The sequence below is a fragment of the Natator depressus genome, chromosome 2 (genome assembly GCF_965152275.1).
Source record: "Natator depressus isolate rNatDep1 chromosome 2, rNatDep2.hap1, whole genome shotgun sequence".
Lineage (NCBI taxonomy): Eukaryota > Metazoa > Chordata > Testudines > Cheloniidae > Natator > Natator depressus.
In genome coordinates, this window is record NC_134235.1 from 158,898,655 (window position 1) to 158,915,176 (window position 16,522).

A 16,522-nucleotide genomic window follows, 5' to 3' on the forward strand; every position below is an offset into this window, starting at 1 on the left:
AATTTAGCAGTGAAGGAATAAGTCAGGCATACACAGAGTTGGAACTAGTTCCAGCTTTTGAAAAACAACAATTTACAAGCTTATTCACTCATTTTGCACAAAAAATGAGTCATCTTTTGCAACAGTATTTCTTTGAATGAGGTAAGATAATAGGCATTTAATATATTGGGCAACCTATCATTTAAGTATTGGGGAGAATGCTGCATGCTTTTGTATACATTGTGGCCATATGGTAGTCTCTTCTTGCACTAGGTGATAATCAGCCAAACATCTCATGCATAATAACATGGTGTGTTTTTGTAATGGAGCAGAATAAAATAGTTTTGTTTAAATGGGTGGTTTTGCCCTGTTATTGAAATTCACCTTGCTGTTAATATGGCTGCATATTTTAGAAATGCATTTGTGGCGCTTCGAACATGATAGAAGCTTTCCAGCTTCTGAGGTCAGTTCTGAGGTAGGCAGTATACTGAAAGAAATGAAATTACTATGACTGCCTGGAGAGGAGTACTGTGGAAAAGAATCTGGGAGTCACACTGGATCGCAAAGTAAATATGAGCCAACAGTGTAACACTGTTGCAAGAAAAGCAAACATCATTCTAGGATGTATTAATGGGAGTGTTATTAGCAAGACATGAGAAGTAATTCTTCTACTCTACTCAGCACCGATCAGGTCTCAGGTGGAGTACTGAGTCGTGTTCTGGGCACTACACTTTGGGAAAGATGTGGACAAATTGGAGAAAGTTCAGAGAAGAGCAACAAAAATGAATAAAGGTCTAGAAAACATTACCTATGACAAAAGATTGAAAAAATTGGATTTGTTTAGTCTGGAGAAGAGAAGACTGAGAGGAGACATGATAACGGTCTTCAAGTATGTAAAAGGTTGTTATAAAGTGGATGGTGATAAATTGTTCACATCACCCACTAAGGACAGGAGATCAAGTAATAGGCTTAAATTGCTGCAAGAGAGATTTAGGTTATGCATTAGGAAAATTTCCTAACTGTAAGGGTAGTTAAGCACTGGAACAAATCACCTAGGGAGATTGCAGAATCTCTGTCCTTGGAGTTTTTTAAGAACAGGTTAGTCAAACACCTGTCACAGATGGTCTCTAGTTGATAATTAGTCCTTCCTCAGTGCAGGGGACTGGAATCGATGACCGACTGAGCTCCCTCCATTTCCCCCTGACATCTAGTCACGATTCAAATTGAGGGAGAAGACTTCAGGAGCAGACTGTATTTTCATAGACACACCTATTCTGCCTAGGTGTTTAGCAAACAGAGGGTCTTTGCAAAAGTGATTGATTTTGGCTGGTTTCAGGTTACAGTTCACCTTAGTATTGAATGTAAGGGAAATGAAATTTTATCACATGGTTTCCCTGCCTCTGATAGAATTCACCCCTTTCTGTATATTGTCAAATCATCCTTACCTGAGATGATTTATCCCTGGCGCTGATAAAAAATACTTCTCAAGAGTGTTTTTCTTTGCCTTTGGAATGAACCAGATTCCATAAAATGTTAGGTATTAAATAAAAAAAAAAGTTCCCTATCTGAAGATAGATCTATGCATTTTTTACACACACCCACACCCCGTCCCCGTGAATAACACAACCTGAACATTAGCCTATGTTGCACTGTACTCAGTGCATTTTTCGAAACAAAGAATGATTTTGTCTAGCACGTTTGCTTGGTATTAGTTTGGCTGCCAAATTACGCTATCGTCTTCCTGGGTTATTGTTTTGGAAAGTGTTTTTGCTGAAATGGGAAAACAAACAAATTCTCCAGTCTGTTGCCCCTTCCTATCTTTTAGCAAGTGCTCCCTTCGTTACTTTGTGATGTTTACCTCAGACAACAGGGGGAGATTTCTGTGGGACCCTCTTGTTAAAATATTCTTGCATCACGTCACTGAGAGTATGTCTACACGACAGCTGCTACAGTGGCACAGCTATGGTGCTGCAGCTATGCCACTGTAATGCTGTAGTGTAGATTCCCCCTACAATGACAGAAAGGGTTTTTCTGTTAGTGTAATTAATCTACTTCTCTGAGAGGTGGTAACTAGGTTGATGCAAGAATTCTTCCATTGATTTAGCTTAATCTACACTGGAGGTTAGATCAGCCTAATGATGGTAGGTAGGCTGTGACATTTTTCACAACCCTAAGTGACATAGTTAGGTTGATCTAATTTTTAACCCCAGGCCTAGGTGATAGAAGGTATCAGGTGATGAGGGAAAGGGAAGCTTTGAAGGTCTGATCCAAAGCTCGCTGAAGTCACTGGGAGTTTTGATTGGGCCCTGAGGGAAGGGAATGGGAAGGAGAATCTAGCTGTGCATGTGACGTGGCAGCATTGGTGAATGGATTTAAGATGGTTATAATATTTTTTTAGCAATCAATAATGTGGTAATTCTTGATTGTTTGTTTGTTTTTTCCCCATGGGAATTAAAAATTATAATTTTTAAAAAGTGATCATTAAAAAAAACGGGACCTGGGGCCGGTTTTGTTCAATATCTTCATTAATGATCTGGAGGATGGTGTGGATTGCACCCTCAGCAAGTTTGCAGATGACACTAAACTGGGAGAAGTGATAGATACGCTAGGGCGTAGGGACAGGATACAGAGGGACCGAGACAAATTAGAGGATTGGGCCAAAAGAAATCTGATGAGGTTCAACAAGGACAAGTGCAGAGTCCTGCACTTAGGATGGAAGAATCCCATGCACTGCTACAGACTAGGGAATGAGTGGCTAGGCAGCAGTTCTGCAGAAAAGGACCTAGGGGTTACAGTGGACGAGAAGCTGGATCTGAGTCAACAGTGTGCCCTTGTTCCAAAGAAGGCTAACGGCATTTTGGGGTGTATAAGTAGGAGCATTGCCAGCAGATTGAGGGATATGATCGTTCCCCTTTATTCGGCATTGGTGAGGCCTCATCTGGAGTACTGTGTCCAGTTTTGGGCCCCACACTACAAGAAGAATGTAAAAAAATTGGAAAGAGTCCAGTGGAGGGCAACAAAAATGATTAGGGGGCTGGAGCACATAATTTATGAGGAGAGGCTGAGGGAACTGGGATTATTTAGTCTGTGGAAGAGAAGAATGAGGAGGGATTTGATAGCTGCTTTCAACTACCTGAAAGGGGGTTCCAAAGAGGATGGATCTAGACTGTTCTCAGTGGTAGCTGATGACAGAACGAGGAGTAATGGTCTCAAGTGGCGGTGGGGAGGTTTAGGTTGGATATTAGGAAAAAACTTTTTCACTAGGGGGGGGGTGAAGCACTGGAGTGGGTTACCTAGGGAGGTGGTGGAATCTCCTTCCTTAGAAGTTTTTCAGGTCAGGCTTTCAAAGACCTGGCTGGGATGATTTAGTTGGTGTTGGTCCTGCTTTGAGCAGGTGGTTGCACTAATGACCTCCTGAGGTCCCTTCCAACCCTGAGATTCTATAACTCTATGATCAGAACTAATGTGTGTTAAAATAATGAGGTTTCACTCACTTCAAATACCCATGGATCAAAGCGAAGTGATGATGGGTAGGGCTGAGATCTCCTTGCCTCCAAAGGAGTCCAACCTCTTACCTAAGTGTTGCTAATTCTTCTCAGTGAGGGTGACTTTAGTTCCTGACTCACAAGTATACTTTTGAAGAGTGTTGTTGTTTGAAATGCACCAGAATTCACCAAATGGGGGCATTTTGAAAGCATTTTCCTCTGATACCACCAGACCCTACTGCAACATCTGTCTCTCCAGGAAGAGGGAGGAGGTTGGATAATATAACTGCAAGTGATACACAAATTTCAAAATGGTGATTCATCCTTGCCCAGAGCTGTATACAGTGTTTAGGTGCAGCCTTACCAGTGCCATATAGTGTTTCCTATCTGTATCTTGATCTTTGTTGTGATGCCTTGACATACACAGCCCCCAATCATAGTCTGGGTTTTTTACAGCCATATAGCAGTGCAAGCTGAGAAATCATTTGCTGTACACTAGGTATGACTATGGGTATGTCTACTTTAGAAATTCTACTGTGGCGCAGCTGCACCACTATAGCGCTGTAACATAGAGACTTATTACAGCGATGGAAGGGGTTCTTCCATTGCTTTAGTAAATCCACCTCTCGGAGAGGCAGTAGCTAGGTCGACAGAAGAAGTCTTTTGTCAACATAGCGCTGGTTACACTGAGGCTTGGGTCAGTTTAATTAGATCTCTCAGGGGTGTGAATTTTTAGTTGTAGGTATAACCCAGGCGTATGATTGTGGCTTGTGTTACATGTTGGCATGAGGCAGTGAAAACACCCCGTATATCTCTGCATGGACTGCACACTTACTCTCCCCTAGAACTGGTGAGTTTGTAGAGGTGAGAAGAAAGTTGGGACTTGTGCCCTACAGTGTGCCGGGAATGCAAATGGACCAGAGCGAGGGGTTATACTTTCCTGGTATTATAGACCAGCAGCAAACTATCACCCCCATCCCATAAGAGCAAGGGGAATGCAGATAAGTAATTGCATCTCAGAGAGGTGTCTCTAAGACACAGCTAGTCCTGGGGTGGTGTGGCTTATGTACCATTGATTACTCAGGGCTTTGCCTAACAGCACAATCTAGCCTCATCACTTCTAGGTCTCATCATACAATTGCTTTCCAAGTATGTCTTCACAATTGTTTGTTTTGTGTTATTTTTGCCTAGATGTATTGCCTTGTATTTTTCCAGTTCTTTACCTTCATCTTGACCCTTGTGTTATCCATGAATTGCTTCCTCCATTTCAATACATTATTAGTTATCACTAAGCACCCATACATTGAAAGTCAACTTGATTTTTATCCAGGTACAATTCTGTGAGACTTGATAAAGAAATAAATATTAGTTTTTTATTCAGCTGCTGACAGTAATGACCAAATAATGAATTCTGTCTAAAACATATTTTCAGGATTCGTTTGATAGGATTTAAATCCAGTGGGCCAGGTTCTTGGTCATGCCTTCATCTACTCTGTGCCATCTCAGCAGTGCAAATGAGAAAGAAAGTGGCCCTTAAAGGGTTAGCTGGGGATCCCCTAATAAAGGGGGCATTCCTCTGGTAGAAGAAAGCTGGCTTATCCAGCACTATGTCATCTGCTCTGTCTTTTCCACATTTGGGGTAGGTTTTGGGGGGGGGGGGGTGAGGAGGAGGCATGCCAGGGGCAAGAGAAGGCAGGGCAGAACTCAGGATACTCTGTCTCTTTCCCAGTCCACTTCTCAGCTTTGCCAAGAGCAGGAGAAAAATCTGTCCCTACCTGTTGTTTGTAGATGTACTCCTCTGTTTCTGTCAGGTAGCCCCCCAGAGGTGTGAGGAGGGAGGTTCTTCCCCCGCCCCCTTCCTGAAGGAACATATAGCTCAAGTCACATCTAGGCCACAGAGAGAAAAATATGGTTGACGCAGAATAGCTTTTTGTCTTTATTTAGGTTCTGTGAGGAGAAATTCTGTCAAGTCAGGAAGGAGTTATATTTCCTCATTGGGTAATAAGTAAAGCTTAAAGGACTTGGCAAAGTTACCTGGCACTACACAATGTGCAGGGAATGAATAATGTGTACATGTTTCCCTGTCTTCATTATATTTGAATTGCTATGGTTGGTTATTCGTACGACATTATCATTGGTGAAGATGTTCCTTTGAGATTTAAATAGCAGGGGGAACGGAGGATTCAGGTCAGTTTTGTGTTTGTCCAGTAAAAATGGAAGATAGCCACAGATAAATGAAAATGTACTTAAGGAAAAGGGGCCTCCTGACCTACAGTTTCATTTCTCTGTCTCTGACTATGAACAGGTTGCTTAGCAACACAACAGGCAAATTTTAGATGCTAGTCAACTGAAGGTGGTGGTGGGAGGATCCTTCTCTGAGCTCTCCAATATGATGGGGGGGCAGGGATAGCTCAGTGGTTTGAGCATTGGCCTGCTAAACCCAGGGTTGTGATTTCAATCCTTGAGGGGGGCATTTAGGGATCTGGGGCAAAAATTGGGGATTGGTCCTGCTTTGAGCAGGGGGTTGGACTAGATGACCGCGTGAGGTCCCTTCCAACCCTGAGATTCTATGATATTTTACAATTATCTTTTCTGGACATATCTTAAAGAAAAGAACTTACAGGATCTTTTGAGGAAGCAAATTCCTATGCAAATACCACTGAACTGCTTCCCCTGAATCTGCTTGTGATTCCTGATGGGAAAATGGCATCTTTTCTGAGCATCTAAAGCTGCACAAATCATTTCCAATAAATAGTTCATTTGATGTATTTTGTCTCTTTTATAATGCCAAGTTTCCCCACAAGATTCCCAGCTTCTAGTCAGATGTTAATATTTCAAGAAAAGCCTCTCTGAGGTATTTTCATATTTTCTTTTGGTCTCAAGCAGACCCAGGAAGCGTGAGATGCATGCAAATATTAGGGGAAGTGGGAAAGAAAGTGGAAGTGAAGCTGAAATATTTTCAGCTTCATATCAAGGTTTGAAATGGTTGTTATTGTATCTGAACCGGGTTTTCCCTGGTTACCATTTTCTGGTTTATACCTCTCAAGGTAATAGATGTGAGTGAGCTGCAAAAGGAATCTGAGGATTAATGTATATTCCATAATGAAAGGGACCACAGACTGGGACCTGTTGTTATACTCAAGGTATCTTCTCCTAGTTCTCTGGTTAAATGAACTTGGGGCAGAAATGTTTGCATTTCACTAATATAATCAGTTGTTTTTAGGAGAAAATTTGGTCTAGTTGATTATTTAAAATAATAAAAAGTAGGTAGCAAATACCTTATTTGCATAGCAAGAAGCAGAGACAATGCATGTGGCATATCAGAGTGCACAATATTTCACGTGATTGATGACGTATAAATATGGTATGTTTTCCCATATCTAACTGGAATTATTTGTTTGTTGGGCAATGCACAGGTATACACTACCTGTAAAGGGAGATAGTAAGAAAACATTGTCTGGGCATATATAAAACTGTGAATCACACTTAGGCTGGTTTTTTTTTTCTCCTTTTGAGCCTAAGCCAAAGCATTTTTTGATGAGGCACTGACTGATATTCATACCTGCTGAGAAAATTACAGCTGCGGAAGAATTCAGAGTGATTGCATTTTGCACAGCAAGTACTTTCTCACACACCTAACAGCTAAAATGTGCTGTTGTAGGCACAAGGTTCAGATCTTGCCAGCACGGCTGCACTACAGGTCACAATATTTTTTGACATGAAGCTTTGTGTTTGGCTTTGATCACAAATGTGTATATCTAAGCAAAATGTGGTGCTTTTGTTTGTTCTAGAATTAGAGGTACCAGACTGACTATGAATTATGTAATTTAATCATGCTTTAGTTTGCAGTTACACAATCTTGCAACAGATACCTTATCCCCCTGTAATTTAATGTTTTGATTTTTCCTTTCCTGTTCATTATTTTTATTCTTTTTAGAGCCGATTGGGAATTTTCCATTGGAATGATTTTCCCCCCCTCTGTAGGCTTCAGAGTCCAAGCTCCCAACCTGAGCTGCAACTTCAAATTGCTGTCTGTACAGCTATCTTTAGAATGCAAGTGTAAGCCCTGCTAACGTGAGCCTCTTGACCCAGGTTGGGAGGCTTGCTCATGCTCGTGCCAAAATACTTAATAACAGCCTGGCTGTACACACAGGAAACATAAGAAATGCCAAACTGGAAGAGACCTGTGATCCATCTAGTCAAGTACGCTAACTGTAGCACACACCTGATTCTTCAGAGGAAGGTGCAGGCATTAGATGGATATGGGATAATCAGACTTTCAGATTAAGTTTTCTTCTAAAACCTCGAGACTGGTTTAAACCTGGAAGCATTGGCAAGGAGTGAACTATCCCTTTAAGGATGAGCCAGGAGCTCATATAATCAAGAAGACGTCTTGTTCCGCTATAGGACTGACCTATTTAAACAGGAAGCTAGCTGAGCAGGAGAGAGGAGACTAGAAGTTGTCCAGTTTGCCAGGTGGTGGGGGAGGCGTGTGTGTGCGTGTGTGATCCTTCTCCAGCTCTGGAAGGTTAGCCTGATAAGGGCAAACACTCTGTTTTGGACTTTAAGTTTGGGAGCTCTGGTCTGGGGTCCTGAGGTAAGGGCCTGTGAACCGTTATTTCGAATGCAGGGTACACTCCTTTAAAAGTGTGCAGTTCAGTATATCTTTCAAATTTAAATTAGCATTACATTAGCATTAAATATAATAATTCTGAATTTTCTTCATATCCATAAGACCATAAGAACATAAGACTGGAGCTACTGAGTCAGACCAAAGGTCCATCTAGTCCAGTATCCTGTCTTCCGACAGTGGACAGTGCCAGGTGCCCAGAGGGAATGAACAGAACAGGTAATCATCAAGTGATCCATCCCCTGTCGCTCATTCCCAGCTTCGGGCAGACAGGGGCCAGGGTCACCATTCCTCCCCATCCTGGCTAATAGCCATTGTGGACCTATCCTCCATGAATTTATCTAGTTCTTTTTTGAACCCTGTTATGGTCTTGGCCTTCACAACATCCTCTGGCAAGGAGTTTCAAAGGTTGACTGTGTTGTGTGAAAAAATACTTTCTTTTATTTGTTTTAAACCTGCTGCCTATTAATTTCATTTGGTGACCCCTAGTTCTTGTGTTATGAGACGTAATAAACAATACTTCCTTTTCTACTTTCTCTACAGAAGTCATGATTTTGTAGACCTCAATCATATCTCCCCTTAGCCATCTCTTTTCCAAGCTGAAAAGTCCCAGTCTTATTAATCTCTCCTCATATGGAAGCTGTTCCATAACCCTAATAATTCTTGTTGCCCTTTTCTGAACCTTTTCCAATTCCAATATATCTTTTTTGAGATGGGGCAACCACATCTGCACACAGTATTCAAGTTGTGGGCATACCATGGATTTATATAGGGGCAACATGATATTTTCTGTCCTATTATCTATCCCTTTCTTAATTATTCCCAGCATTCTGTTCTCTTTTTTGACTATCGCTGCACATTGAGTGGATGTTTTCAGAGAACTATCCACAATGACTCCAAGATGTCTTTCTTGAGTGGTAACAGCTAATTTAGACCCCATCATTTTATATGTATAGTTGGGATTATGCTTTCCAATGTGCATTACTTTGCATTTATCAACATAAAATTTAATCGGCCATTTTGTTGTCCAGTCACCCAGTTTTGAGAGATCCTTTTGCAGCTCTTTGCAGTTTGCCTGGGTCTTAACTATCTTTAGTCATTTTGTGTCATCTGCAGATTTTGCCAACCTCACTGTTTACCCCTTTTTCCAGATCATTTATGAATATGTTGAATAGCACTGGTCCCAGAACAGACCTCTGGGGGACACCACTATTTGCCTCTCTCCATTCTGAAAACTGACCATTTATACCTACCTTTTGTTTCCTATCTTTTAACCAGTTACCAATCCATGAGAGCACCTTCCCTCTTATCCCTTGGCAGCTTACTTTGCATAAGAGCCTTTGGTGAGGGACCTTGTCAAAGGCTTTCTGAAAATCTAAGTACACTATATCCACATCTGAAGAAGTGGTTTTTTACCCACAAGAGCTTATGCCCAAATAAATCTGTTAGTCTTTAAGGTGCCACCGGACTCCTTGTTGATTTGGGGATACAGACTAACACGGCTACCCTCCTGATACTTGACTATATCGACTGGATCCCCTTGGTCCACATGCTTGTTGACCCCCTCAAAGAATTCTAGTAGATTGGTGAGGCATGATTTCCCTTTACTAAAACCATTTTGACTCTTCCTCAACAAATTATGTTCATCTATATGTCTGACAATATTGTTCTTTATTATAGTTTCAACCAGTTTGCCTGGTACTGAAGTCAGGCTTACAAGACTGTAATTGCTGGGATCACCTCTGGAGCCTTTTTTTAAAATTGGCATCACGTTAGTTATCCTCTAGTCATCTGGTACAGAAGCTGATTTAAATGATAGGTTGCAGACTACAGTTAGTAGTTCTGCAATTTCACATTTGAGTTCCTTCAGAACTCTTGGGTGAATACCATCTGGTCCTGGTGACTTATTGCTGTTTTATTTATCAATTTGTTCCAAAACCAATGATACCTCAGTCTGGGACAGTTCCTCAGATCTGTCCATGTCCAATCTTGTTTTGAATCTTGCTAAATTCTTAAAGACATCCTGGGGCAATGAGCGCCACATGGTATGTGCAAAAAGGATTTCTTATCAAATTTGGAACTTCCCCCTTCTTAATTTCATTGCATGTCCTCTTGTTCTTGTGTTATGAGAAAGATGGGCAAGCAGAAGCTGCCAATATCTTCCTGATGCCATTCATTATATACTTTATCCTGTGTCCTATTATTTGTCTCCTTTCTAAGGTAAACAATCCTCATCCTTTCAATCTCTCTTCATATGAGAGTTTTTCCTGCATCATACTCATAAGCTTTGGGTGGGATGGCAGGATCTTTGTGCACCTCCTTTTGAAAGTTGGGAGAAAGGAGTGTGGTCTGGGGGCTCCACCCCCTCAAATGTACCTGCAAGCATAGCTGAGCCAGAGTTGATGAGAAAAATGCTGGAACTCCTGTGCTGCTTTCTTCTGAATGATCATGTTTTAGTGATGATGGCTGCGAGTGTACGCTGGTGTAATGTACACTTTCTTCTTGTGTCCTCAGTCTGAATGTGAGGGTTTTAAGACAAGAGTCTTTCATCATTAAGTTAGGGTTTGGAGAGCTTTAGGGAAGAAGGCAAGAAGAGGTGCACCATGAGCTGGAAGAAGCTTGTGATCAGAGCACTACTGTCATATAATGAGAGTAAACACAGTCTTCTTTTACCAGATTAATGAGGCTAAGATGACCCATCGTTTTTGTTTTGTCTGAATGCATAGTAACACTACTTTTAGGTATGACAGGTGTTGCCTTTGAACAGGAAACAGATGCTAGCTAGAATTGTCAGGTGTTTCCATAAGGAAAACTCACCTACTGTTGGCCTATTTGATAACTAAATTTCATGGTCGATCCAGTCAGATACAGTTGAATAACACTTGTGTGACAGTGACAAGCATGCCTGTTAATGAAAACAGTTTGATGATTATTTAGAGTAGTTCACACATCTCTGCTGATCCCAAGGAAGATACACAAGCCATCACACTCTATCATTACTGTGGTACATACTGAAAGTAAAGGAAATAACTTACAGTAGTTTACTGCAATACAGATTAAAAAAACCCTGTTTTTTTTTTACAAGGCTAAAGTGACAATTTACTACAGTGGGGAAAGCAGCAGTGAAATCTTGTGTAACCTTAATTCAAGGACCTGAAAAGAATTCAGGTAATAAAATCAAATTTATGTTTGAACGGATATAAAAATTCTATAGATGATTTTACATTTAAGGAAAATGATCCAGTGTGAGGACTTCTCATTAGTTTTCAAGGGCCATTTGGCAGATAATAGAACTCATCCACTAGAAACATTTATTTTTCCTGCCTTACAGGAACATCTCTGCTTATCTCTGAACAACAAGATCCACTGTAGGACGAAAAAGATTGCTCTGCAGCAGAGATGCAAGTGCCAGGAGGGAAAACAGCAGAGAGAGAGAGAGAGAGAGAGAGGAATAAAAAAAACCCCAAAAACTTACCCAACAAAATAATAAAGAATGGAAACTCCTTAAGGTTTGGATTTTTTTCAAGAAAAAATCCACTGAGATGCAAATCCAAACTGAAACCCTGGCTTTACAAAGCTGTATTACAGCAAAGCCTGTGGTGACATTCAGCTAGATTTTGTGCAAGGCTGTGGAAACCCCACAATTGTTGAATTTTTCAGGGCTCCCACAGTCTGCAGTTGTGGCAGAGCCAAATGTGTGGCTTACGAAGTCTGACATTTACTGACTGGAAAACTTTTCAAACCCAACCAGATTTTCTTCCCTTCCAGGAAATTTCACCAATTTGAAACTTACTAGAATGCTCAAGTTTAAACCAGTGACTGCCTACAGTGCATCCATCTAACTCTGATTAATGTTAAAGGAGGTTGATGGGAGGGGAAAGTATGTGCCCCTCAGATTTTTGAAAATACAAATAACCCTGCAAGTTGGGACCACCTTTTCTAAAAAAAAATAAGGAACTCCACACAGTAGCAAAACAAAACTGTCTACATTTTGAATATTAATATCAATTTAAATCTTCCTGGCATTAAAAACAAAATCCTCCCCTTCCTTTGAAAAAGAAAAGTGGATAACAAAGCCTCCCAGAGAAAGTATTCAGATATTTATTTTTAAATTTCCCACTGGTTTCATTACCATGGTTTCAAATTCAGGAGTGATGTACAAGGTTGTGAAAAGAGATCTAATTTTCACCAACTTAAGTTTAAGTTGGACTCCCATAGACCTACTTGTACCCAATGTACCAGGAAGTCCAAGATACTTTAGTTTACTCACCAACGAGCCAGAGAAAGATGTAAGATGATGTAGGTTCAGGTTTCACAGATATCATCAGCATTTTGATATAGCTGATTTGAGTCAGTGCTTGAGGCAGAGTTGCTTCTTGGGCTCTGGTGATTGTGACCCAGGGAGTCCCTCAATGCCAACTTGCAGAGGGCACACCATACCATAACTCACATCAGGCCTGACACATTCATTGCCCTAACTCACTGTTGTCATAACACTGTCTAAACACTATCTTGTAAGGTATCTTATGCAAACTGGTAACACTGAAGTCATTAACATTATTGGGTGATGTATAAGGAATTATAGATGTGTACTGGAAATATGTTCCGAAATGTGTTTGGCAAGCAGTGCATAAACTCTACCTGTCCCAGACAAAGAATTATTGATTCACCTGCTTGACTGTGTCTCCAGTGTAAATTGAGCAAGGCAAAGCCAGAAACAGTGGAAGTACATGTACACAGAAGGTAAACAAAGCTCTCAAACAAGTAAGTGGGGGAGATGTCCACTTAACAATGACAACGGGGATGAAGTCTTTTTGGCTCTTGGAACAAAGACAATGGACTTCAGAAAATATAATCAGAAACAGAAAGCCATTTCGGCATCCAACACTGAGGAACACACGAGGCCAGAGCTCTTGATATCTGAGACAGGTGGATCCTTCAACCAAGGGGGTTGATGTCTTTGGGAACTGACTATATGTGTGAAACCTTCTTGGGCAAAAATTGTAATTTGAGACTGTGATGGATACCTCTGAGAAGTCCGAGCCACAGGCCTCTGGTATGACCAGTGAGTACAAGGAGAGGACATGGCTGGGGGGATCCAGCTATGTCTTAAGCCAGGATGTGTTTGAGACTCCACCATGGTCCAGTCAATCATAACTGTCGAACACGGGTGAGCCCGATGCTGGGGAGGGAACCTTGGGCAAGTCTGTAATTTTATTTCCCATTACAATGATGTACCAATGACACCCCCAAATTAACATTTTTAGTTAATTTACTTGTATTAGAAGAGGTAGTGGTACAACAAAGAGAGGTAGCATTGTTATCTACTTTTCATTTCCCTGTAGTTAGGTGGTGGGGGGGAGGGGACTATTCAGAGTAGTTTGTTTATGTACACAGGTATGACCCTTGAATCCTCCTGCGAGATCTCAATGAAACTTTAATGGAAGTACTCTGAAATTCTCTCGCATAGCTTTCTAGGGATAGCAGCTTTATTTCTTCCTCTGCAGCGGGACACTTTCACACACCAGTCAGCGATAACTTCAGCAGGAGCCATTGCAGCACACAGACTACCCGCATAGGGGCCTGGGCAGCTTCAGGATGCCAGCAGCAGCCATGGTCTCTGTGCCTTTGTTACCCATAGGAGCAAGATACCAGCCAAAATCACCACTGCCAGTATTCAGTGCCATTGCCCTATACTCATAGTTTCATGTAACCAAGCAATTCTCTCTTCATTTCCCTTAAACCTGGTGGGTCATACTCACTATGGCTTGTGCTGTGAGAGGTGTTGTACAAGCACATGCTGAAACAGAAGTGTCAAAAGGCATGTCTTGTTTAAAACTTTAGGGGAGGAAGGGAAAGGAGTTCTGAACCTTAATTTTCACTTTCAATTGTGACTGTATTGACAACGGTACCTCTGTGTGTTTTATCTGTAGTTGCTGCCATTGCAGCCTTGAGGGGTTCCCTCTCCACACCTGTGGTAAGCCTAAACCAGATTAGAAGGAGAAAGAAGAGGACTTTGGATGACATGCTCAGTGAGATCCTGCAAGCCAGTGCTAAATCAGACCATGAGCAGAAGGGTCTGGAGTATGGATATTGCAGACTGTATGGAGAGGAACAGATAGGAAAAAGATTCAGGAAAAGGAGAGGGAGATGCAATAGGACAAAATGGGGCTTCTCTTGCAGCAAGCACAGATGCTGCAAGACTCTTGTGGACTTCCAGGTTCAAGAGTTCATGGCTCACTTCCCCTTGCAGTCCATGGAGAACTCCACTGCAGCATCTCTCTATGCCCCTCCTTAACATTCCACATGGCATCATGGGCTGCATCCCTACCCCTGCCTCTCCACACCAGCGGACATTAAAGACATCTACAGCTTCACATATACTGACCTGGAAGAGCCGTAGTTGATGTATGTATAACGAAAATGGACAAAAATGTTCCATCCCCTTCTTTAAACTCTGTCCCATAAATTGATTAAATTTTTAATGTATTTGCTTTTAACTTGCACATAATTTTGTGAAGTGTTTTCGTTACTGAATAAAACTCTGTTAGGAAAATAATTAATCTTTATTCATTCCCGGTATAGGCTTCAGAATACCTGGCAATAGTGAAAGCACCCACTTACTTTTTATTGTACACTGTGATGCCACTCACAGGATTAGTGACCAATACAGTGTAATAATCATAAATGTACAGCAAGCCCCACAACATTAATAGGTACATTGTCAGTGTTCTATTCATAGATGTGCACCAAGTTCCTAACAGGTCCCCAAACTGCAGGGCCAGGTAAAGCACAATCCACCACAAAGCATTACTGTGGCTCGCTGTTAAAGTGCTTATTCAAAACCTCCCTGAGCTGTATCATTCACGCTGAGCTCTTCTGATGCAGCCTTGTGTCTGGCTGTTCAGACTCTTCCCTTCACCCCAGCAGCAACTTTTCCTCCTCTCCTTCACAGACATTATGCAGGACACAGCAGACAGCTATAACCACAGGGATTTTTTCTCACTGAGATACAATCTTGTGAGTAAAGAATGACAGCGTCCCGTCAATCTACCCAAAATAAGTTCAGCTGTCATTCTGCACCTGCTGAGCTGATAGCTGAATCTTTCCTTGGTGCTGTCAAGGTGGCTGGTGTACCTCTTTATGAGCCAGAAGAATAAAGGGTAGGCTAGGTCCCCTGGGATCACTGTTGGCATTTTAATATCACCAATGATCATCGTCAGAAGGGAGAGAAAGTCCCTGCTTGTAGCTTTCTGAACAGTCCAGTGTTCTTAAAGATGTGCGTGCCATGCACCTTCCCTGACCAGCCAACACTGATATCAGTGAAGCATCCTTAGTGATCCACCAGTGCTTTTATAACAATAGAAAGGTAGCACTTTCTGTAGATGTATTCTGTGGCAATGTAATCTGGTGCCAAAGTAGGGATATGAGTGACATCTATTGCTCCACCACAATTCAGGAACCCCATTGCTGAAAATCCATCCATTATGTCCTGCACATTGCTGAGAGTCACAGAGCTACACAGCAGGAGATGATTAATGGATCTGCACACTTGTATGACAACAACCCCTGCAGTGGATTTTCCAACTCCAGAATGATTTCCCACTGACCGGTAGCAATCCAGTGTTGCACATTTCCATAGTGCAATTGCCACTCTCTTCTCCCACTGTCAGTGAGGCTCTCATTCTGGTGTCCCTGCGCTGTAGGGCTGGGGCAAACTCAGCACACAGATCGAGGAATGTGGCTTTGCACATCTGAAAGTTCTGCAGCCACGGCTCATCATTCCAAGCGTGCATTACGATAGGATTCTATCAGTCAGTGCTAGTTTCTCAGGCCCAGAACTAGCACTCCACCATCTGTAGCTGCTCTGTGAATGCTACCAACAATCCTGAACTGGTTCTTGCTATGTCTCACAGCAATCTGCCCTCCAGGAAATTGTGTTCCCTGTGGCTGTTCTTGTGGCTGTGCAAATACTGGAGGATTGCTTGCAATGCTCATGACAATCGTGCAGAGCTGTGCAGGATCCATGATTCTGTCAGAGATGGTGGACAGTGACAAGTCTCACATGGCTCTGTGGCATTTCAAAATAGGCATGAAAATTATGGGACAGAATTGACATTATGGGGTGCAAAAAGTAGCATGATTGGAACCTGACCCTGCAGTCCCAGTCACCCCTGCATGACTTGTTTCTGCCCCACATCGTTGCCAAAACTTCCTAAAAGACAACATGCTGTACGGTGGTGAGTTGCACACTGGGATACCTACTCATGGTGTACTGCACTATGCATTGAAACAAGCACTTTTGGTGAGTACATTCAGCATTGATACAAGGAGCCAAGTGTGCACTTACAGAAGCAATATACTAATTGTGATGGTTTTATTCTAATGTAATTTGTGTCTGCAAAAGTTTGTAATGTAGACATGCCCT